Genomic DNA, 23,380 nt, shown 5'->3' with positions numbered 1-23,380 from the left:
AATGCCTAACATATATCTAACAGTGAACTAAAAATATCTGACTGGATACCTATTTGGACTATTAAATTTATCATGACTTGAACATGAACTTCAAATATTCCCCACATTTGCTTCTCTAAGAGTCTTTCCCATTGCTATAAATGGCAACTTCATTCTTCCACTTGCTTAAGCCAAAAAACTTAGTCATTCTTAAATGCTTTCTCTCAAAACCAATTGAGTATGTCAAGAATCTCATTAAATATATCTTCAAAATATAAAGAAAATTACAATGTCATCCAGTTCAAACCACCATCATATTTTGCCTAGAATGTTGTAGTAGCTTCCTAACTAGTCCCCCTGCTTCTGCCCTGGGTTACCTATAGTTTATTTTCAACCATTAGCCAGGAAAAAAATTGTTAAACTATTAAAGATAAGTCACATCCTGTCATTCTTTTGCTCACAGTCCTCATTCATACAACGGCCAAAATCTCAACAATGACTTTTAAGGATATGTATGATTTGACTCCTTCCTTCCTCACACCAATCCAAGATATTTCTCTGACATCATCTTCTACTACATTATTTATCTTGTTCTTTATCTTCCAACCATATTGCCCTCCTCATTGTATCTTGAACTACCCCAGTAATTTAATAGCTGCTATTTCTTCAGCCTGAAATGTTCTTTTCTCAGAACATTGTTCTCACACTTTCTTCATTTTTTAGTCAAGCATTCTATTTTCACGGAATTCTTTCATGTCTTCACTAAGTTTGCAGATTTTCCTGGCCCTCCTTAATATCTTCTATCCATTCTCTGCTTTATTTTTCTATTTAGAATATGTAAAATATTTTATTTATCTTTATGTTTGTTTTCTCCTTTATAAGCTTAATGAGGATATAGTTTTCATACAGTTTGAGTACTGTATTTTCCCCACTGCTTAAATTTTTTTCTCAATAGTTGGTATTCCTTGAATGAATTATTATCCAGTATTTCCATGTATTACGTTAGATCCATTTGTGAATTACCAACACTTTCTCTAAATTTCACTGCTAGAGAGTCAACAATGACTCAGTTTACTGATTTCTTTACTTTTTATTTTTTCTTTTATTTTAGGTTGTCCTCTTTCTAATATTTATTAATTTAATATTTATTTTACTGGATTACTTATGATTTTATTCAAAAATAATATTACTGGTGAATGTTTTTGAATGGTCAAATATGTTTTTATCTTGCTTTGATTTTTGAAAGACAGAATAAAGAATTATATGTTAAAATTTTTTTTCTCAGCATTTACATTTAAATTACAAAAGTAAAATATATTTATGATGGGATGCTGGAATTCGCTGGACTTTGCTTTAAGGTCCCCATTGAGTCTTTTAGTTCTGTCAACTTCTTGTCCCTCTGGAAGTTACAATTCACTAGAGCTCTACCTCACATTTCTCTACAGTAAAAATGTCCCCTCTGGAGGTGTACAGGTATAGATCTTGAGTTTATTTTAGCGGTCACCGTTCTTAAATTTAGTTTGATTGGGAAAATGAAAACTAGAATCCTGAAACTGTTTTCAGTATTTTAATTAATGAATCCTCTTCTTCCACTTTCTTTTATGCCAGCTCCACTTCCTGTGATTGAAGGATATTCAACTTTTATTAGAAAACGCCTCTTATTAGGTAATCTCTCTTTGGCTTAAATGGTGTTTCAGGATTTTTAATTATTGAGATTCTTGTTAATCCTGCCCCCAACTTATTTTATATATTACAGAAATTTATCATTGTTTCTGTCTGTTGTTTAAGCACTATCTAACTTTGTGGGGCATTTGACTATATTTATATTTTTTCTTTACTTTGGTTTGCAAAAGGAAGATAGTCTTGGTCTTGAGCATGACGGCTTTTCTGCCTCTTGCTTAACAAATTTTTTACAGCTTTATTGAGATATAATTAATATACAAAAAACTGCATATATTTATTATGTGTAATTTAATGAGTTTGAACGTATGTATACACATACCTGTAATGCTAACATGCACACACACACAAGTAATGTGGTAGAAAAGCATGTTTTAGGGTTAAGATGATAACTACTTTTGGACATACAGCATAACTGTTATCCTTTTTTTTTTTTTTTTTTTGCGGTACATGGGCCTCTCACTGTTGTGGCCTCTCCCATTGCGGAGCACAGGCTCCGGATGCGCAGGCTCAGCGGCCATGGCTCACGGGCCCAGCCGCTCCGTGGCATGTGGGATCTTCCCGGACCGGAGCACGAACCCATGTCCCCTGCAATGGCAGGCGGACTCTCAACCACTGCATCACCAAGGGAAGCCCATAACTGTTATCTTTGAGTATTATATTTACAGTAATCAAAAATTGAGGCCGGAGAGGTCAGGGTTAAGAGTAATCTTGTTCTACTATCTTATTATTATTTTTTAACATAAGAAACATAACCTATGAAATTTAAGCGACTTGATTCCAGGTCAGTATTCAGTAATAAATTCAAGGCTGAGTTTTAAGTCATCTGACAACATTTAATTTTTAGATTCTAGTGCCTTTCTAATGTTTCTCTATTTAGAATACTTCTTTCTTTTTCTCCTGAGCTGTCTCTAAAACTCCCATCAAAGTGATATATTAACCACATTAGCTACTTTAATTTCTGTTCAGAAATGATATTTTGTACTTTGTATTGTCAGGGACTGTCATTCAAAAAATTATTACGAATTTAGTTCATTGGGAAATTGCATATTATTTATATTATTTACTCTTTATATAAAAGATTCTTGTCACTGCGATTTTAAAAATCAGATAATGTATCATTACTCACCACACACTGCCAGCAATGATGGTCACAACCTTTGTTCCTTTTCAACAAACTATAATTTTGTGACATGATGTTATATGCTCTCTATCGTTTAATTTGAGCCTTTCAATAGTAATAACCAATTGAATATACATCTCAGACTATGAAGTAATAGCCATACAATTATTGCAGTCTGTTAGCTTGACCTGTCTCTATGTGTTGTCTAAAATGCCAATAATGCGTATCTATAACTCTATATTTATGTTATAAAATTTGCGTTTATACTTAAAAAATAGAAGCCAAGCTCTTTCCAAGAGACAACTACATGATAGCTAAAAACTGTGTAATTAACTTCCTTCTATCTCCTTGAAATATACACATACACATGATTATGAAAAAATATTTCAATTTACATTAGTAAAAAATATACTTGTAGAATAAGTCACAATTAAATGGAATATATAATGCATCCAATTATTTTTCCTGAATGATACCAATTTCATATATACTGTTATGTATCACCATAATCTATTAAAAATTCCCAACATTTCTCATATTTTAGCATCCCAACTACATATGCTATTATACTACTGCGTGATCTTTGATGTCAGAGATACTTTTATATACCAGAGGAAACTTTTTATTAGGATTTGTTCAATGCCCCCAAACCTATGTCTAATTAAACTATTGACAACTGCTTTGCTCATATCTTTATTGGTAATATGTTGGTTAATAAAATCAGTATACTTGAATAATAGAAATGGCAATCCCAATGGACTTTTCAGTCACCAGAAGATATATTTATATGTGAACACAGTTATTAAAATGTCATTAATGCTATTGAGTTAAAACTATCTGAACAAATCCATATAAAAATTTAACTATTTTTCCTATAATATGCCTTACTGTAGTTACAGCTTTTAGCATCTCTAATGTTTAAGTAAATTTGCTAGGTATCACTTTTTTTTTACTTTGTCTCTCTTTAAACCTGGACCTTGTGGCATGGTCAAATCTCATTGGGCTGATTCCTCTCAGACAAAAAATCTATACTTGTTATCTTTCATATAGATTTTAAATTTTACAAATGTTGGCTTTTCCATAATGTAAGTATATCTTAACTTGTGTATATCCAATGATACCTGGCATATAGTCTTGTCAAGATTATATGTAGAGCTGATTTATTAGCATTGTTAAAAATGTATATTTTTTCTCATTAGTATTTTATAATAATTAGTAAGGGCTGTTATAATTAGAAGAGGTTTAATTTCCTCTGATATGAGTAATTGTGCCTGCATATTAACTCTCACCTTTTAGAATATTTGTCTAATTTATCATTTAAATATACTGTTATACCTTCTTTCTAATTAGATTTTTGTATAACATCCACCAACATAATTTAGATGGTGGACTCCCCTTCCATCTTCATATTTCATATGAGCCCACTAATAAGTACTTTTTATTCTTTGAATAGTTCCTCATATTTGAAGGACTGTTTTAACACAAAAGTTTTTGTTCACTCCTTTATGATTCCATAGATATTTAATGTATACCTACATTTCTAACCAGATACATACTTGAAAAAAATACTAAACCCATAAATCAACTCTTCAACAAATCACTCTTCTAATTATTAAAACCATAATATATAAATATTGTTTCATGCCTTCTTTATAGCTGATTACTTTATAATATAAATTAATCTTTACAGTGTCAATCATCATTATGTACTAGTGTCATTTTACAAGTTTACCTTATTATGATACATCTTTTTTGTAATGTCAATGTAGTTATTGTTTGTTTTAAATAAAATAGTTATAGCCTCACTAGAGGGTGATACCTTAACTAGCTTCTTTGTCATTTTACAACTAATCATGTTGCTATTGAAAGCATAATGAAGCTGGACAGCCAGAATTCCAGTCGTATCCCTGCTAGCTGTGTAACCTTAGGCAATTTATTTAACTTCATTGTTCTTATCTGTAAAATGGAGGCAATAATATTTCCAACCTCACAATGCTATGATGAGGATTAAAGAAGTTAATGCCTGTAAAACACATGGAACCGTGCTTATTAAACAATTATTAATATTAAACATATTTTCTAATGATATGTAGATAGAGAGTGACCTACTATTGATTGAAAGACTTTTTCAATAATTCTTATATTTTCACTGAAAAATATACTCATTGACAAAAAAAAAGATAAACTCTGGAGCAAAGACAAATATCAGTTTAGTTATTATTGAAAAAATTGAGACCCGCCCCCATATTTTAACCTCTGGCATTTTGCTAATAGAAATTACAAAGAAATAAAATAGAGAAAATGGCTAGCAAAGAATCATTTAAAAATACCAATGGTGATTATTTTCTAGATTTAAGAAAAACAAATTTGCAATACAAAAGTGCATTCTAAATCTAGGATTCTTAAATTAAATTGAATCTAGGTATGTCTGCAGTATAATTTCAATCTATACCAACATTTCATTAAAACAATTGCACAGAGATTTTTATATTTTAAATATAGACCAAAGGGTGAAATGGAGAGGAGAAACAGCAAGAAAACTTTGTAGTTGGAAAGGAGATAAATCAGTGGCATGTGATTTAGCAGATACAAAGAAGGTGAATCTCAGACCAGTGCTAAGAATGTAAAGAACTATCCCTTTTAAAATGCAGAATTCTCAAAAGCATAAAAATATTTGTGGAAACAGGTACCTCTGTTTTAGTTTCTAAATTCAGAGCAGTATTAACTGACTAGTACAGTGTAATTTCTCTCTTAATAGGTAAGTAAAAAATAAAATGTAGCATTTAATGGAACAAGAAAACATATGAAAATGGAACGAATGGGAGACCATGAAAGGACGTTACCAAAAGGAAAGATAACTGTAATAGAGAACGTCATCAGAAATTAGATTATGCTAAAGAAAAGAAAAGAAAAAAACACTACATTATTTGGAAGAAAGTCTGGGATAAATTCTGTTATATAATCAATACACCTAAGTTGCCACTTCTAAAGTAATGGTAATAATAAAGTAGTTTTGAGGCTCAAATTAATTATAGATTTGGATATGGTTTATGTTAGTTGTTACTATTATTAGGAGTATTTAACAAGGTCTTGTTAAAAAAAAGCTGCTATTTGATAACTTGTCTAAAATTTATACTTCTTAAAAAGTTATCTTACCACAGGTAGAATTTTTATACTCTGAACAATGGAAATAGGTTCCATCGGTTCGTGTTATAACTGGGCATGTAGCAGCGATGGAAAAGTTAATAAAAGAGTTACGGTTATTTTACATTTGCAACTCCCTTAGGAAGCAAATATCTATTTTAATATTTACTATTCATTCTGTAGCGTATGATTTGTTTTCAAACTGTCATAATAAATCCTGAAAATGTTTTAGTAATATATTTTTTAAAAATTATAAACAAATTACATTAAGAGTTTTGTGTAACATCAAAATCTCAAAATATTTTTGTTATTATAAAAGCAACTTATTCTCTTTAATGAATGTTTGGGGTAAACACTGAATTATATTAATAAATGATTATAACTACAGCCAAGGAATATAGGTAATATCCACAAATTGTTGTATTTCCTTTTATTTTTCTCTACAGAAATTTTTATATTTTTCAGATTACTAACCATACTGTTGAAAGAGTTCTTCATCCCATATGTTGTAGAAACTTTCTGTATTGTTACATAGTTATTTCACCTGTAGTTGGATATAGGTATTTTCAGATGTACCATTTTTAGGTACAGTTATTAGTTAGCACATCATGTTTTATTTTGAAAATGCCAAATAAATACTCCTGATTATCAGAATTGAAAAGAAAACTGGTTTTTAAAATATGGGCTTTAGAGTATGTAGAGTTATCAGTCAGCTTTTTTTTTTTATCAGTCAGCTTTTTAAAAATTGTATGCAACTGCCTTAATTGGTATGTTATCACCAATTCATAATTTTATCTTATATCTGAATAAGAGTAAAGCATACCTCTTTTTTCCAAGCAAAGTTAGGTTAGTATCACTATAGTTGTGGTCTTAACTCTAATTGGTCAAAGGATGAATCACTTGTTCTAACAATAATAAAGCCAATTTTGAGCACATGCCTTAATAACATTCATGTTTCATATGTTTTGTCAAATGATGTGATTTTAATAATGTGATTCTGGACTCTACCTTTATAAAGGACTGAATATTTGAGAATTTTTGTCACCTGGATGATATAATTTTAGTTCTAGTTGATAGCACCAGAGGCCTATTTTTAGATAGGTGCCTTATTCCTCAACAGTGGACAGTAGGAATGAAAGATAGTAGGAATGAGAAATGGCTGATACCACCCGTAAAACAGCCTTATATTGTTCATGAGGCAGTGAGTTAAAATGGCAGTGTAAGCTTTGAGGGCAATGTTGTAGACATCAATCTTAAAGTGTATCCTGCTTGTAATAAATATTGACTGCATCATAGTTTGGCTTTTCCACTCATAATTTTTGGAACTCTAATCCCTTTAGTATTTATGTCATTTTTTGATTTAAGAAATGTATTCATGGAACAACAATATTTTCCAGTCACTGGCATGCCCACCCTTCCTACACAATTCGAGTAATTCAACCAATGACCACAGTATCATCTAGTCTAATCTCTCATCTCACGTTTCCAGCTCACCTATACTCTTCTCAAGGAGCACTTCAGTTACCATTAGGAAATGTTAAAATAAGAAGTGACCTTTTCCTTCAGTGAGTGTGGAATATAGTTGTAAGTAATGATAAATGGATTTATAGACAATTTCTTTCTGATAATACCTTGCCATACTGATTAATAACTGCAGCTGTACTTATAAGGCCAGAGTGCCAAAATTAAACAGTACACTAGTGACTAAAATTAATTATTGTGTTTACTGAAGGGTGGGAAATTTGGAGGTGTTTTAAAAAAAAGAGGATAGAAACAATAAGTAAAGACTGAGTTAAGGTGAGATATTACTGTCCCTGATTAAAATGAAGCAAATATAATTATAAGGAAATTTGTTAAGTTAATAAAAGAAGTAATTGAATAGGTTAATCCATATTCTGTAATAAAAGTTATAAACATAGTACTATACAGAATGAATATATTATGTTCTAACCATATATCAAGTATATTTCTTAGTCCATTTGGGCTGCTATAAAAAAATACCATAAACTGGGTAGCTTGGAAAGAACAGAAATTTATTTCTCACAGTTCTAGAGGCTGAGAATCCTAAGATCCTCACATGGTGGAAGGGACAAAGGAGCTCTCTGAGCCCTCTTTCGTAGGGGCACTGATGAGGGTGGAACCCTCATGACCTAATCATCTCCCAAAGGCCCCTTCTCCAAATACCATCACATTGGGAATTGGATTTCAACATATGGATTTTGGATTGAAACATTCAGTCTATATGTATAGCAATCTGATATCAGTTTGTAGTGTGCCCTCACTAGTAACTCACAGTAGGCCTGAGCAGTGTGGGGAGGTTCTAGCAATCTGGATTCCTGTCTGTGTTCCCAATTTGTTCTTGTCACACTTGCCCTAATCTACACTGCAATGTCTTGATTTTTGATTCAGGGTTGTTAGTAATTTAATTTTCAACTTTAATCTGTTAAATATATCAAAGTGCTGTGGCATTTAGATTTGGTTGAAATGTTTAAATAAGTCATGTAGCAATTTTATTTTTTAATTTAATATTTATAAGACATCAGAAATTACATCTACAACTAGTTACATTTATGACAACCATTTTTCATGTCAGCCTAAACACATGTGAGGGGATATGTACACACAAACACACAAATACTCAAAAATGTATGTATTCCAAAATATTCAAATATATATATTCAATATTTTTTCAATTCTTCAGGAAATATTAAAGGACAAGAATTCTAAAGGCAATGGTTTAAAGGTTATTTAACACTTTTATATTCCTTAGTCAGAGGTTCTTAAGTTCAAGTAGATGTGTAGTCTGTGTACCTTAAGAATTTAAATGCAAAATTTAAGATTAGGTGTTTTTTTCCAAATTATTTTCTAGTCAATTATTATCATGAGGTTCTCAGATCAGCAAGCCAAAGTTGTATAAAATCATATCATTATATGTCCATAAGTGCTGAATGGAATCAGATTTCTCAGTTTTTACAAATTAATGATATTATAAAAATTAAATTTAACACTAAATTTCTTGAGATTTGTCTTTATGAAAACTACAAACACATGAGAATTGAACATATGAGAAATGTCTTGGCTTTAAAAGCATTATTTGCAAAGCAGTCACCTTCCTTTATGTGTTTTGATGTCCCATTAAAATTTAATTCATAAATCATATACAGAAACTATTTCTGAAGAAAAAAGTTATTTCTCTTCAACTATCTGGTTAGATTTTTTTTTTTATCTTTTTGTGTTAAGAACACTTAACTTTAGATCTACTCTCTGAAAATGTTAAGTGTATAATACATTATTGTTGGCTATAGCTACACTGCTGTACATCAGATTTCCAGAGTTTATTCATCTTGCTTAACTGAAACTTTTTGGCCCTTGACCAGTACCTCCACAATAGGTACCTCACTCTAGCCCTGGCAACCTCTATTCTATTCTTTGATTCTATGAATTTGGCTATTTTAGATATGTCATATAAGTGGAATCATTCAGTATTTGTCTATCCATACCTGATTTATTTTACTTAGCATAACGTCCTCAGGATTCATCCATGTTCTTGCACATTTCAAAATTTCCTCATTTTTTAAAACTTGAGTAGTATTCCATTGTATGTACATAGCACATTTTCTTATTCATTCATATGTTGGTGGACATTCCGGTTGTTTCCATATCTTGGCTGTTATGAGTAGTGCTGCAAGGAACATAGGAGTGCTAATTAATATCTCTTAGAGATCCCGATTTCAATTTTTTTGGATAATACTCAGAAGTGGGATTGCTGGATCATATAATAGTTCTATTTTTAATTTTTTGAGAAACCTCTATACTGTCTTCTATATAAGCTCTACTATTGGCATTCCCACCACCAGTTTTGAAAGTGGTCAGATTTTCTCCATTTCCTCTGTTTAACATGTTTCTTTCTTTTTTTTTTTTATTTTATTTTATTTTATTTTATTTTTTTTTCTGGTGGTGGGGGGATAACAGCCATCCTGACTTGTGTGAGATGTCATCTCATTGTAGTTTTGATTTGCATTTCCATAATGACTGGACATTTAATCATCATGGAAATGATGTTGAACATTTTTTCTTATACATTTTGGATATTTGTATGTCTTCTTTGGAAAAATGTCTATTCAAGTCAATAGCCCATTTTTGAATCAGGTTATTATTTTGGTTTCGTTGTTGTTTTCAAGCTACTGAGTGGTAGGAGTTTTTTATATAATTTGGGTATTGACCCCTTACCAGATATGTAGTTTGCAAATATTTTCTCCCAGTCCATAGGCTGCCTTTTCACCCTCTCCTGTGCAAAAGCTTTTTATATTTGATATATCCCCACTTGTTTATTTTTGCTTTTGTTGTCTGTGCTTTGGTATCATAATCATGAAAGTGTTGCCACAATGACTGTCATGAAATGTTCCCCCTATGTTCATTTCTAGAAGTTTTACAGTTTCAGCTTTTACCTTTAAGTCTTTAATTAATTTTGGGTTGATTTTTGTGGACAGTATAAATAAGGTAAGGGTTCAGATTCACTTTTTTTCATGTGGGTATCCATTTTTCACAACACCATTTGTTGAAGGTACTAACCTTTCCCCATTGTGTATTCTTGGCACCCTTGCTGCAGATCAGTTGATCATGGATTGTGAGTTTATTTCTGGGTTCCCTTTTGTTTTTTCATTGGTTTCTATGTCTGTCCTTAAGCCAGTACTATACTGTTTTGGTTACTGTAGTTTTGTAAGTGTGATGCCTCCACCTTAGCTCTTCTTTCTCAAGTTTGACTTGGCTATTTTTGGGTTTTTTTGAGGTTCCACATGAATTTTAGAATTATTTTTCCTATTTCTGTAAAAAGTATCAGTGGGATTTTTGATAAGGATTGCATTGAATCTGTATATTATTTTAGATAGTATGGGCATTTTAATAATATTAAATATTCTAAATCATGAACATAGGATGTCTTTCCATTTATTTGTGTTGTAATTTTTTTTTATCGTAGTTTGTTGTTAGTGTATAGAAATGCAACTGATTTTTGTTATTTGATTTTGTATCCTGTAACATTACTGAATTAGTAGTTCTACCAGGTTTTTAGTGGAATCTTTAGAGTTTTTTAGATATAAAATCATGTCATCTATAAAAGGGGGCATTTTATTTCCATTTTTATTCCTTTGCAGCTTGGATGGCTTTTATTTATTTTTCTTGTCTATTTGCTCTGACTAGATTTTCAGTACTATGTTCAATAAAAATGGTTACAGTGGGGATCCTTGTCTTGTTCCTGATTTTATAGGAAAAGCTCTCAGTTTTTTTATCATTGAGTATGATGTCAGCTGTGGGCTTTTTATATATGGTCTTTATTACATTGATATAAATTCCTACTATTCCTAGTTCCTTGAGAGTTTTTATCTTAGAGAGTGTTGAATTTTGTAAAAGTTTTTTCTTTCCAATCTATTGAGATAATTGTGTGAGTTTTATACATTATTCTATAAATGTAGTGTATTATATTAATTGATTTATATATGTTGAACCATCCCAGCATCACAGGGATAAATCCCACTTGGAAATGATATGTGATCCATTTAATCTATTGTTGATTTGGATTGTGAGTATTTTGTTGATATTTTTTTACTCTGTATTTTTTTTTGTTTTTTGTTTTGTTTTTTTTTACATCTTTATTGGAGTATAATTGCTTTACAATGGTGTGTTAGTTTCTGCTTTATAACAAAGTGAATCAGTTATACATATACATATGTTACCATATCTCTTCCCTCTTGCGTCTCCCGCCCTCCCACCTTCCCTATCCCACCCCTCCAGGTGGTCACAAAGCACCGAGCTGATCTCCCTGTGCTATGCAGCTGCTTCCCACTAGCTATCTACCTTACGTTTGGTAGTGTATATATGTCCATGCCTCTCTCTCGCTTTCTCACGGCTTACCCTTCCCCCTCCCCATATCCTCAACTCCATTCTCTAGTAGGTCTGTGTCTTTATTCATGGCTTACCCCTAGGTTCTTCATGACATTTTTTTTTTCTTAAATTCCATATGTATGTTTTAGCATATGGTATTTGTCTTTCTCTTTCTGACTTACTTCACTCTGTATGACAGACGCTAGGTCCATCCACCTCATTACAAATAGCTCAATTTCGTTCCTTTTTATGGCTGAGTAATATCCCATTGTATACATGTGCCACATCTTCTTTATCCATTCATCCAATGATGGACACTTAGGTTGTTTCCATCTCCGGGCTATTGTAAATATAGCTGCAATGAACATTTTGGTACATGACTCTTTTTGAACTATGATTTTCTCAGGGCATATGCCCAGTAGTGGGATTGCTGGGTCATATGGTAGTTCTATTTGTAGTTTTTTAAGGAACCTCCATACTGTTCTCCACAGTGGCTGTATCAATTTACATTCCCACCAACAGTGCAAGAGGGTTCCCTTTTTTCCACACCCTTTCCAGCATTTATTGTTTCTAGATTTCTTGATGATGACCATTCTGACTGGTGTGAGATGATATCTAATTGTAGTTTTGATTTGCATTTCTCTAATGATTAATGAAGTGGAGCATTCTTTCATGTGTTTGTTGGCAGTCTGTATATCTTCTTTGGAGAAATGTCTATTTAGGTCTTCTGCCCATTTTTGGATTGGGTTGTTTGTTTTTTTGTTATTGAGCTGCATGAGCTGCTTATAAATTTTGGAGATTGATCCTTTGTCAGTTGCTTCATTGGCAAAAATTTTCTCCCATTCTGAGGGTTGTCTTTTGGTTTTGTTTATGGTTTCCTTTGCTGTGCAAAAGCACTGAAGTTTCATTAGGTCCTGTTTGTTTATTTTTGTTTTTATTTCCATTTCTCTAGGAGGTGGGTCAGAAAGTATCTTGCTGTGATTTATGTCATAGAGTGTTCTGCCTATGTTTTCCTCTAAGAGTTTGATAGTTTTTGGCCTTACATTTAGGTCTTTAATCCATTTTGAGCTTATTTTTGTGTATGGTGTTAGGGAGTGATCTAATCTCATACCTTTACATGTACCTGTCCAGTTTTCCCAGCACCACTTATTGAAAATGCTGTCCTTTCTCCACTGTATATTCCTGCCTCCTTTATCAAAGATAAGGTGACCATATGTGCATGGGTTTATCTCTGGGCTTTCTATCCTGTTCCATTGATCTGTCTTCCTGTTTTTGTGCCAGTACCACACTGTCTTGATTACTGTAGTTTTGTAGTATAGTCTGAAATCAGGGAGCCTGATTCCTCCAGCTCCATTTTTCGTTTTCAAGATTGCTTTGGCTATCCGAGATCTTTTGTGTTTCCATACAAATTGTGTATTTTTTTGTTCTAGTTCTGTGAAAAATACCAGTGGTACTTTGATAGAGATTGCATTGAATCTGTAGATTGCTTTGCATAGTAGACTCATTTTCACAATGTTGATTCTTCCAATCCAAGAACATGGTATATCTCTCGATCTATTTGTATCATCTGTAATTTCTTTCATCAGTGTCTTATAATTTTCTGCATACAGGTCTTTTGTCTCCTTAGGTAGGTTTATCCCTAGATATTTTATTCTTTTTGTTGCAGTGGTAAATGAGAGTGTTTTCTTGATTTCACTTTCAGATTTTTCATCATTAGTGTATAAGAATGCGAGATTTCTGTGCATTAATTTTGTATCCTGCTACTTTACCAAATTCATTGATTAGCTCTAGTGGTTTTCTGGTAGCATCTTTAGAATTCTCTATGTAGAGTATCATGTCATCTGCAAACAGTAACAGCTTTACATCTTCTTTTCCGATTTGGATTCCTTTTATTTCCTTTTCTTTTCTGATTGCTGTGGCTAAAACTTCCAAAACTATGTTGAATAAGAGTGGTGAGAGTGGGCAACCTTGTCTTGTTCCTGATCTTAGTGGAAATTCTTTCAATTTTTCACCATTGAAGACGATGTTGGCTGTGGGTTTGTCATATATGGCCTTTATTATGTTGAGGAAAGTTCCCTCTATGCCTACTTTCTGCAGGGTTTTTGTCATAAATCGGTGTTGAATTTTGTCGAAAGCTTTCTCTGCATCTATTGAGATGATCATATGGTTTTTCCCCTTCAGTTTGTTAATATGGTTTATCGCATTATTTTGCGTATATTGAAGAATCCTTGCATTCCTGGAATAAACCCCACTTGATCATGGTGTATGATCCTTTCAATGTGCTCTTGGATTCTGTTTGCTAGTATTTTGTTGAGGATTTTTGCATCTATGCTCATCAGTGATATTGGCCAGTAGTTTTCTTTCTTTGTGACATCCTTTTCTGGTTTTGGTATCAAGGTGATGGTGGCCTCGTAGAATGAGTTTGGGAGTGTTCCTCCCTCTGCTATATTTTGGAAGAGTTTGAGAAGGATAGGTGTTAGCTCTTCTCTAAATGTTTGATAGAATTCGCCTGTGAAGCCATCTGGTCCTGGGATTTTGTTTGTTGGAAGATTTTTAATCACAGTTTCAATTTCAGTGCTTGTAATTGGTCTGTTCATATTTTCTAATTCTTCCTGATTCAGTCTTTGCAGGTTGTGCCTTTCTAAGAATTTGTCCATTTCTTCCACGTTGTCCATTTTATTGGCATATAGTTGCTTGTAGTAATCTCTCATGATATGTTGTATTTCTGCAGTGTCAGTTTTTACTTCTCCTTTGTCATTTCTAATTCTATTGATTTGAGTCTTCTCCCTTTTTTTCTTGATGAGTCTGGCTAATGGTATATCAATTTTGTTTATCTTCTCAAAGAATGAGCTTTTAGTTTTATTGATCTTTGCTATCATTTCCTTCATTTCTTTTCCATTTATTTCTGATCTGATTTTTATGATTTCTTTCCTTCTGCTAACTCTGGGGGTTTTTGTTCTTCTTCTTCTAATTGCTTTAGGTGCAAGGTTAGGTTGTTTATTCGAGATGTTTCCTGTTTCTTAAGGTAGGATTGTATTGCTATAAACTTCCCTCTTAGAACTGCTTTTGCTGCATCCCATAGATTTTGGGTCATCGTGTCTCCATTGTCATTTGTTTCTAGGTATTTTTTTTTATTTCCTCTTTGATTTCTACAGTGATCACTTTGTTATTAAGTAGTATATTGTTTAGCCTCCATGTGTTTGTAGTTTTTACAGATCTTTTCCTGTAATTCATATCTAGTCTCATAGCGTTGTGGTCAGAAAAGATACTTGAAACAGTTTCAATTTTCTTAAATTTACCAAGGCTTGACTTGTGACCCAAGATATGATCTATCCTGGAGAATGTTCCATGAGCACTTGAGAAAAATGTGTATTCTGTGGTTTTTGGATGGAATGTCCCATAAATATCAATTAAGTCCGTCTTGTTTAATGTATCATTTAAAACTTGTGCTTCCTTATTTATTTTCATTTTGAATGATCTGTCCATTGGTGAAAGTAGGGTGTTAAAGTCCCCTACTATGAATGTGTTACTGTCGATTTCCCCTTTTATGGCTGTTAGTATTTGCCTTATGTATTGAGGTACTCCTATTTTGGGTGCATAAATATTTACAATTGTTATATCTTCTTCTTGGATCGATCCCTTGATCATTATGTAGTGTCCTTCTCTATCTCTTGTAATAGTCTTTGTTTTAAAGTCTATTTTGTCTGATATGAGAATTGCTACTCCAGCTTTCTTTTGGTTTCCATTTGCATGAAATATCTTTTTCCATCCCCTTACTTTCCAGTCTGTAAGTGTCTCTAGGTCTGAAGTGGGTCTCTTGTAGACAGCAAATATAGGGGTCTTGTTTTTGTATCCATTCAGCCAATCTGTGTCTTTTGGTCGGAGCATTTAGTCCATTTACATTTAAGGTAATTATCGATATGTATGTTCCTATTGCCATTTTCTTAATTGTTTTGGGTCCATTATTGTAGGTCTTTTCCTTCTCTTGTGCTTCTTGCCTAGAGAAGTTCCTTTAGCAGTTTTGTAAAGCTGGTTTGGTGGTGCTGAACTCCCTCAGCTTTTGCTTGTCTGTAAAGGTTTTCATTTCTCCATCAAATCTGAATGAGATCCTTGCTGGGTAGAGTAATCTTGGTTGCAGGTTTTTCTCCTTCATCACTTTAAATATGTCCTGCCAGTCCCTTCTGGCTTGCAGAGTTTCTGCTGAGAGATCCACTGTTAACCTTATGGGGATTCCCTTGTGTGTTATCTGTTGTTTTTCCCTTGCTGCTTTTAATATGTTTTCTTTGTTTTAATTTTTGACAGTTTGATTAGTATGTGTCTTGGTGCATTTCTCCTTGGATTTATCCTGTATGGGACTCTCTGTGCTTCCTGGACTTGATTAACTATTTCCTTTCCTGTAAGAGGGAAGTTTTCAACTATAATCTCTTCAAATATTTTCTCTGTCTCTTTCTTTTTCTCTTCTTCTTCTGGGACCCCTATAATTCGAATGTTGCTGCATTTAATGTTGTCCCAGAGGTCTCTGAGACTGTCCTCAGTTCTTTTCGTTCTTTTTTCTTTATTCTGCTCTGCAGTAGTTATTTCCACTATTTTATCTTCCAGGTCACTTATCCATTCTTCTGCCTCATTTATTTTGCTATTGATCCCATTTAGAGTATTTTTAATTTCATTTATTATGTTGTTCATCGTTGCTTCTTTCCTCTTTAGTTCTTCTAGGTCCTTGTTAAATGTTTCTTGCATTTTGTCTGTTCTATTTCCAAGGTTTTGGATCATCTTTACTATCATTATTCTGAATGCTTTTTCAGGTAGAGTGCCTATTTCCTCTTCATTTGTTAGGTCTGGTTCGTTTTTATCTTGCTCCTTCATCTGCTGTGTGTTTTTCTGTCTTCTCATTTTGCTTATCTTACTGTGTTTGGGGTCTTCTTTTTGCAGGCTGCAGGCTTGTAGTTCCCGTTGTTTTTGGTGTCTGTCCCCAGTGGCTAAGGTTGGTTCAGTGGGTTGTGTAGGCTGCCTGGTGGAGGGGACTAGTGCCTGTGTTCTGGGGGATGAGGCTGGACCTTTTCTTTCTGGTGGGCAGGTCCACGTCTGGTGGTGTGTTTTGGGGTGTCTGTGGACTTATTATGATTTTAGGCAGCCTCTCTGGTAATGGGTATGGTTGTGTTCCTGTCTTGCTAGTTGTTTGGCATAGGATGTCCAGCACTGTAGCTTGCTGGTCGTTGAGTGAAACTGGGTGCTGGTGTTGAGATAGAGATCTCTGGAAGATTTTCGCCATTCGATATTATGTGGAGCTGGGAGGTCTCTTGTGGACCAGTGTCCTGAATTTGGCTCTCCCACCTCAGAGGCACAGCACTGACTTCTGGCTGCAGCACCAAGAGCCTTTCATCCACACGGCTCAGAATAAAAGGGAGAAAAAGTAGAGAGAAAGAATTAGTAGAAGTAGGAAGAAAGAAAGAAAGAAAGAAAGGAAGGAAGGAAGGAAGGAAGGAGGGAGGGAGGGAGGGAGGGAGGAAGGAAGGGCAGGAGGGAGGGAGGGAGGAAGGGGGAAGGAAGGAAAAAAGAAAAAGAAAAAGTAAAATAAAATAAAGTAAGATGAAATATAATAAAGTTATTAAAATAAAAAAATTATTAAGAAAAAAAATTAAAAAAACAAAAACAAAAACGCATGGATAAAACCCTAGGACAAATGGTGGAAGCCAAGCTATACAGCATAAATTTTGCTCTCAAAGTCCACCTCCTCAATTTGGGATGATTCGTTGCCTATTCATGTATTCCACAGACATCAAGTTGATTGTGGAGCTTTAATCTGCTGCTTCTGAGGCTGCTAGGAGAGATTTCCCTTTCTCTTCTTTGTTCTTAGAGCTCCCAGGGGCTCAGCTTTGGATTTGGCCCCGCCTCTGCATGTAGGTCACCGGAGGGCGTCTGTTCTTTGCTCAGACAGGATGGGGTTAAAGGAGCCGCTGATTCGAGGGCTCTGGCTCACTCGGGCGGGGGGAGGAGGGAGGGGCACGGAGTGCGGGGCGGGCCTGCGGCGGCGTGACGTTGCACCAGCTTGAGGCGTGCTGTGCGTTCTCTTGGGGAACTTGTCGCTGAATCCTGGGACCCTGGCAGTGGCGGGCTGGACAGGCTCCCCGGAAGGTGGGTGTGGATAGTAACCTGTGCTCGCACACAGGCTTCTTGATGGCGGCAGCAGCAGGCTTAGCGTCTCATGCCCGTCTCTGGGGTCCGCGCTTTTAGCCGCGGCTCGCACCTGTCTCTGGAGCTCCTTTAAACAGCGCTCTTAATCCCCTCTCCTCTTAATCCCCTCTCCTCTCGCACCAGGAAACAAAGGGAAGAAAAAGTCTCTTGCCTCTTCAGCAGCTCCAGACTTTTCCCCGGACTCCCTCCCAGCTAGCCGTGACGCACTAACCCCTTCAGGCTGTGTTCACGCCGCCAACCCCAGTCCTCTCCCTGCGCTCCCACGGAAGCCCGAGCCTCAACTCCCAGCCCCGCCCGCCCCGGCAGGTGAGCAGACAAGCCTCTCAGGCTGGTGAGTGCCGGTTGGCCCTGATCCTCTGTGCGGGAATCTCTTCGCTTTGCCCTCCGCACCGCTGTTGCTATGCTCTCCCCCGCGGCTCCGAAGCTTTCCCCCTTCACCACCCGCAGTCTCCGCCCGCGAAGGGGCTTCCTAGTGTGTGGAGACCTTTCCTCCTTCACAGCTCCCTCCCACTGGTGCAGGTCCCGTCCCTATCCTTTTGTCTCTGTTTTTTCTTTTTTCTTTTTCCCTACCCAGGTATGTGGGGGGTTTCCTGCCTTTTGGGAGATCTGAGGTCTTCTGCCAGCGTTCAGTAGGTGTTCTGTAGGAGTTGTCCCACGTGTAGATGTATTTCTGGTGTATCTGTGGGGAGGAAGGTGATCTCCGCGTCTTACTCTTCCGCCATCTTCCCGGAACCAACTTACTCTGTATTCTTTACAGATATTGGCCTGTAATTATCTTTACTTGTGGTGTCTTTGTCTAGCGCTGGTGTCAGAGTAATGATGGCCTCATAAAATGACTTTGAAACTCTTCCCTCCTCCTCTATTCTTGGAGGAACTTGAGAAGGATTGGTGTTAATTCTTCCTTAAATGTCTCATAGAATTTACCAATGAAGCCACTTGTTCTTGAGGTTTTCTTTGTTGGTGGTTTTTGATTGCCAGTTATATTTGTTACATCTTCCTGATGGATTTATCCTTTATCATTACATAATGTTTTTCTTTGTCTCGTTTGAGAGTATTTTATTTAAAATCTCTTTTTTTCTAATACAACTATAGCCATCCCTGCTCTTTATTAGTTACCATTTTCATGGAGTATCTTTTCGATCTTTCACTTTCAGCCAGTGTGTGTTCTTAAATCTAAATTGAGGTTTTTATAGGCAGCATATAGTTGAATCTTACTGTTTTGATCCACTCAGCCACCTTATGCCTTGATAGGGGAGTTTAGTCCATTTACATTTAAAGTAATTATTGATCATGAAGGACTTATTATTGCCTTTTTATTAGTTGTTTTATTTTTAGTATTGTAGTTCCTTTGTCTCTCTTTCCTTCTCTTGTCATCTACCTTTGTGTTTTGTTGATTATTCTGTATTGAAGTGCTTTGATTCATTTTTATTTTCTATAACTTTACAGTTATATTTTTCCTAGAGGCTTACATGAAATATCTTACAGTCTCTTGAGTGGCAGTCATTAGTAAAATAAGCGAATTGACATATGTGATAAAGGGGATGAAGAAAATAAAAAAACTAATGCCTCATTTGAGTTGAGTTGGGATGGGAATTTGACAGTGTACAGAGTAACAGCATATACAGAGGCTCTGAAACAAGTAGTGTGCAGTGTCTGAGGAACTGAAAATACTTCAGTGAATCTGGAATGTAGAGGAACAATTATGCACAAATGACTGTAGAGTTAGGCAGTGGGTATGTCATGTAGGGCCATATAGGATTTTGGATGGGGTTTTCAAAACCATGGAAAGCTACTGACAGGAACCAAGCACTTTGGAAGGTGGGGGATGACATGATCAGATGTACATTTCTCAGATACTAGTTTAGAGGTGGATGCAGAGACATTAGTCCATAGACATTAATGCTGTCTAGGTGAGAGATGACATTAGTTTGGCATATATTGGTGGGTGAAAAAAATGCTGAACAGTGGGTAAAATGCAGAGATATTAAAGAATTAAAAAGTAAAACTTACATGAATTTTCATGAGCTAAGTATGAAAAGTTGGGAAGTAAGAAATAACAAGAAGGGTTTTTTGATTTCTATGACAAGCAGTTGAATGAATTGTGAAGAGTAGTACTATATCCCTGGCCTCTCAATATATAGACTACATCCTAAAAATGTGAGGCACATTTTGCTAACCAGAGGGTGAAATATCAGCCCCTTGATTTGTTAAGAACCAGCAACTTCCCAAACATGTTTGTTTATATATTTTTAAGCACATAACATACTTGTTGACACTTATTCTGAATTTCCCATAATAAGTGTTGAGTTTAAGAGCAGTGAGGAGTCTGAGTTGTGGTTAAAAACCTATGTATGATTTTTCAAGTCCAACTGTAGACAATTACAAAGGTTTTATCTGGTAGGTCTCAGGAGGAAAGCTGCCCTCGCACTGGACTTGGTGCACAGCGATTGCATTGTGGTCTCGGAAGAGAGCTGCAGTCAAGGAATCAGGCCCTTCCGGAAGGTCATGCTCTTTATGCATTTTTGTATTCCTAGACTAGACACCTTTATTCCTAGATTTCTTTATCAGGAGCCTTTGGTAGAGATCTTTCTCGGATGTTTCTGCTGAGGCCTTCTCATGAGGAGAGAAGGGATAAAACTTGAAGACACTTTCCCCCCTAAGATTCAGTGCCCAGTACTTTTCTGCTCCTAACCTTTCTAGTCCATAGCCCTACCCCTACCCCCGGGTCCAGAAAACCACCAGGTCTTTTTTGGGGGTCTCTCTCAACAAAATAAGACACAAATGAGAAGACCCCACATCCGTGCTGATCCGTCAGACCCTTGAGTGGTGTGCCCTTCAATAGGGGAAATGAAACAGTGGAGAGTTGGTGCCTCTTCCCTTTTTAGCATCCTGCTTTACTTTTGCTGTGATTAGAGGCTTCCAGATGACTTTCATTTTCGCTCATGATTGGTTTAATTGGCTACTCCAGCAGCTCAGCTCTCTCTCCAGCTCAGCTGAGCTCCTTACAAATACCAATATTTCTTTGTAACAGTTTACACTTTGTAACCAGATTAAGTTAAATATGAATCTGAATTTCATAAAAACATTTGTACCTCCAGAGTATATGGAACTATGAAAGGGAGAAGAAAACACCCCAATATACAACCTATATTGAATTTTCAAAGCAACTGTTGTCTTTTGGAAGGCAACTGCATATTAGGGCAACATGTATCATTTATCATATGATAAATGCATGTCTTACTTATACATTAAAATGAAACTTTAAAGAAAAGTATTTATGAATTATTTTTTGTAAAATTCCTTAGGGCCATTTAATTGCCTTGCAGTTAGAGGGTCATATGTTTCAGTGACTGCTCTACAGTATATATATATATATATATATATATATATATATGTATGTATGTATATGCATGTGTATGTATATGCATGTGTATGTATAATATGTATGTGTGTGTATGTATTTATGTGTGTATACGTGTATACATACATATATATATATATATATATATACACATATAAGATTTATTTTAATGATCAGAGGGACGCCTGCTGCTTAAAATGGATGATTGATCCTTGCCCATCATTTTCTTCATCTACATTTGGCTTTTCCTCCGTGGCTTCTTGGGAAATCTAATTTGTGCGCTGCATGGGATTGATTCTATTACAGTATTTTTACTGAGTTTCTGTTTTTCAGTGCCATCTTTCTCATAGTTGTTATGATTGCAGTTTTCAGTGATTTTTCCTTCTTCTTTGTGTTCTACTTTGTATTTCCCCAAGGCAGTGAGTCATTCTGGAAGTATTGTGTAATTTGTTTTGTTCAACAGATTTCTTGCCATGCATGTACTGTGTATTTAGCTTCTTTTAACTCTCCTTCCACATGTTGTTTTCATCTAGTAATCACTTTCATCTTTTTCAGTACACTGCTTGATGGCTGAGGCTGGGATCTTTTTCTTTCTTATTCACTGCTATGTTCCAAATAGAAGGGTACCTGACACAAACTATATGTTCAGTAAATACACATCGAGGCAATGAATTAAAGTGAGCCTCCCCTTCCTATTTCAATTTTCCATGTTGTCTTATTTGTGATGACTTACGAAGATACTTACTATTACTTTGGTAAAAACTTTTGAATTTCTCTATTTGTGCTACTGCCGTTTGTAGTTTTCCAAAGGCACTACAGCTTTCTGTGCCTTTGTTCTTAAATCAATGAAGAAAACTTCAATTCTGATTTTAATTTTGAATTAAAGAATTAAAGTTAAAAATTTAGTAGAATAAATATAGTTTTTATTATGTAATATCATAAATTACTTTATAGTCTCTAACATGGTGTACTGTTCCATAATTTTGTTTCTTATCACTCTCCTGACACCATTATAATTCAATAATGTTTTGCTTTCACCCATTCTTACCTCTCTAAAGACCCGATTATCCCCACAGAATTAAAAATCCCAGAAAATAGAGATAGCAGAAACACACATTCATTTAAAAATACAAACAAAATAATTTTTCCTCTGTAACTAAGACATATATATGTATGAATGCATATATGCATGCATGTAAACACTATATATATCTAATATATTTTGTAGTTTAGATAATTAGAATGTATTTATATCTTCTCAATAACGAATTTCTCTTCTTTTAATATCTGTTGCTAAATACCAGGAGGGATACAATTCTTTTCAGTTCCTTCATAACCTGAGATGGAGGAACCAGGTATACTCTCCACCTGAATTGCTCTAATATCAGTCTGGCCTTATGTCTCATTGTTATATAGCTGAACCCAGTGAGTAAGTAGACATAAAGTTTTTTCTTGGGGTTTTGCCCTTCACAGTTGATGGTGCTTTTACAAATTAAACACAAAGAGACTTTAAGTACCAAGCTGCCCTATAAAAACAAGTATTGACTGAAACAAATAGACTACCAGATATTTCCCCAGCAAAGATGGGTTTATTCAGGATCCACAGAGAACTGCAATTTGGGGTCTGCAAGCATGGTGAAACGCATACAAGTCCTCATCCCCAAGGAAAGGGGAACATTTTTATAGAGAGGGAAAGGAAGTTGGGAGGGCTGTAGTAAACAGAGTCCCTGACTTTTCATTGGCTGAGGCGTTGCCAGGAAAGAAGTGAAGTCTTTCTTCTTCCTGTTGGGCTCTGTTATTGTCACAGGGAGTGAGAGCTCCCCCTTCTGGTCTCCCAACTTTATTTAATTGAAGTTTCTGTTAATTAATTTTCTTACATTTCCCTGTTTTGATCAAGATCTTTCTCTGAAAGTATTGCTGATCTAGAGTCAAATTTTCTAGTTTCACCAGCTTTTTGTCCTTCAATGTCAGTAAAGATCTATTCTGGGTGTAGTGTATCATTTCAGTGGGAAAATGCACAT

This window comes from Stenella coeruleoalba, assembly GCF_951394435.1.
Source record: "Stenella coeruleoalba genome assembly, chromosome: 4".
In the NCBI taxonomy this organism is placed as follows: Eukaryota; Metazoa; Chordata; class Mammalia; order Artiodactyla; family Delphinidae; genus Stenella; species Stenella coeruleoalba.
This window is presented reverse-complemented; position numbering follows the sequence as displayed.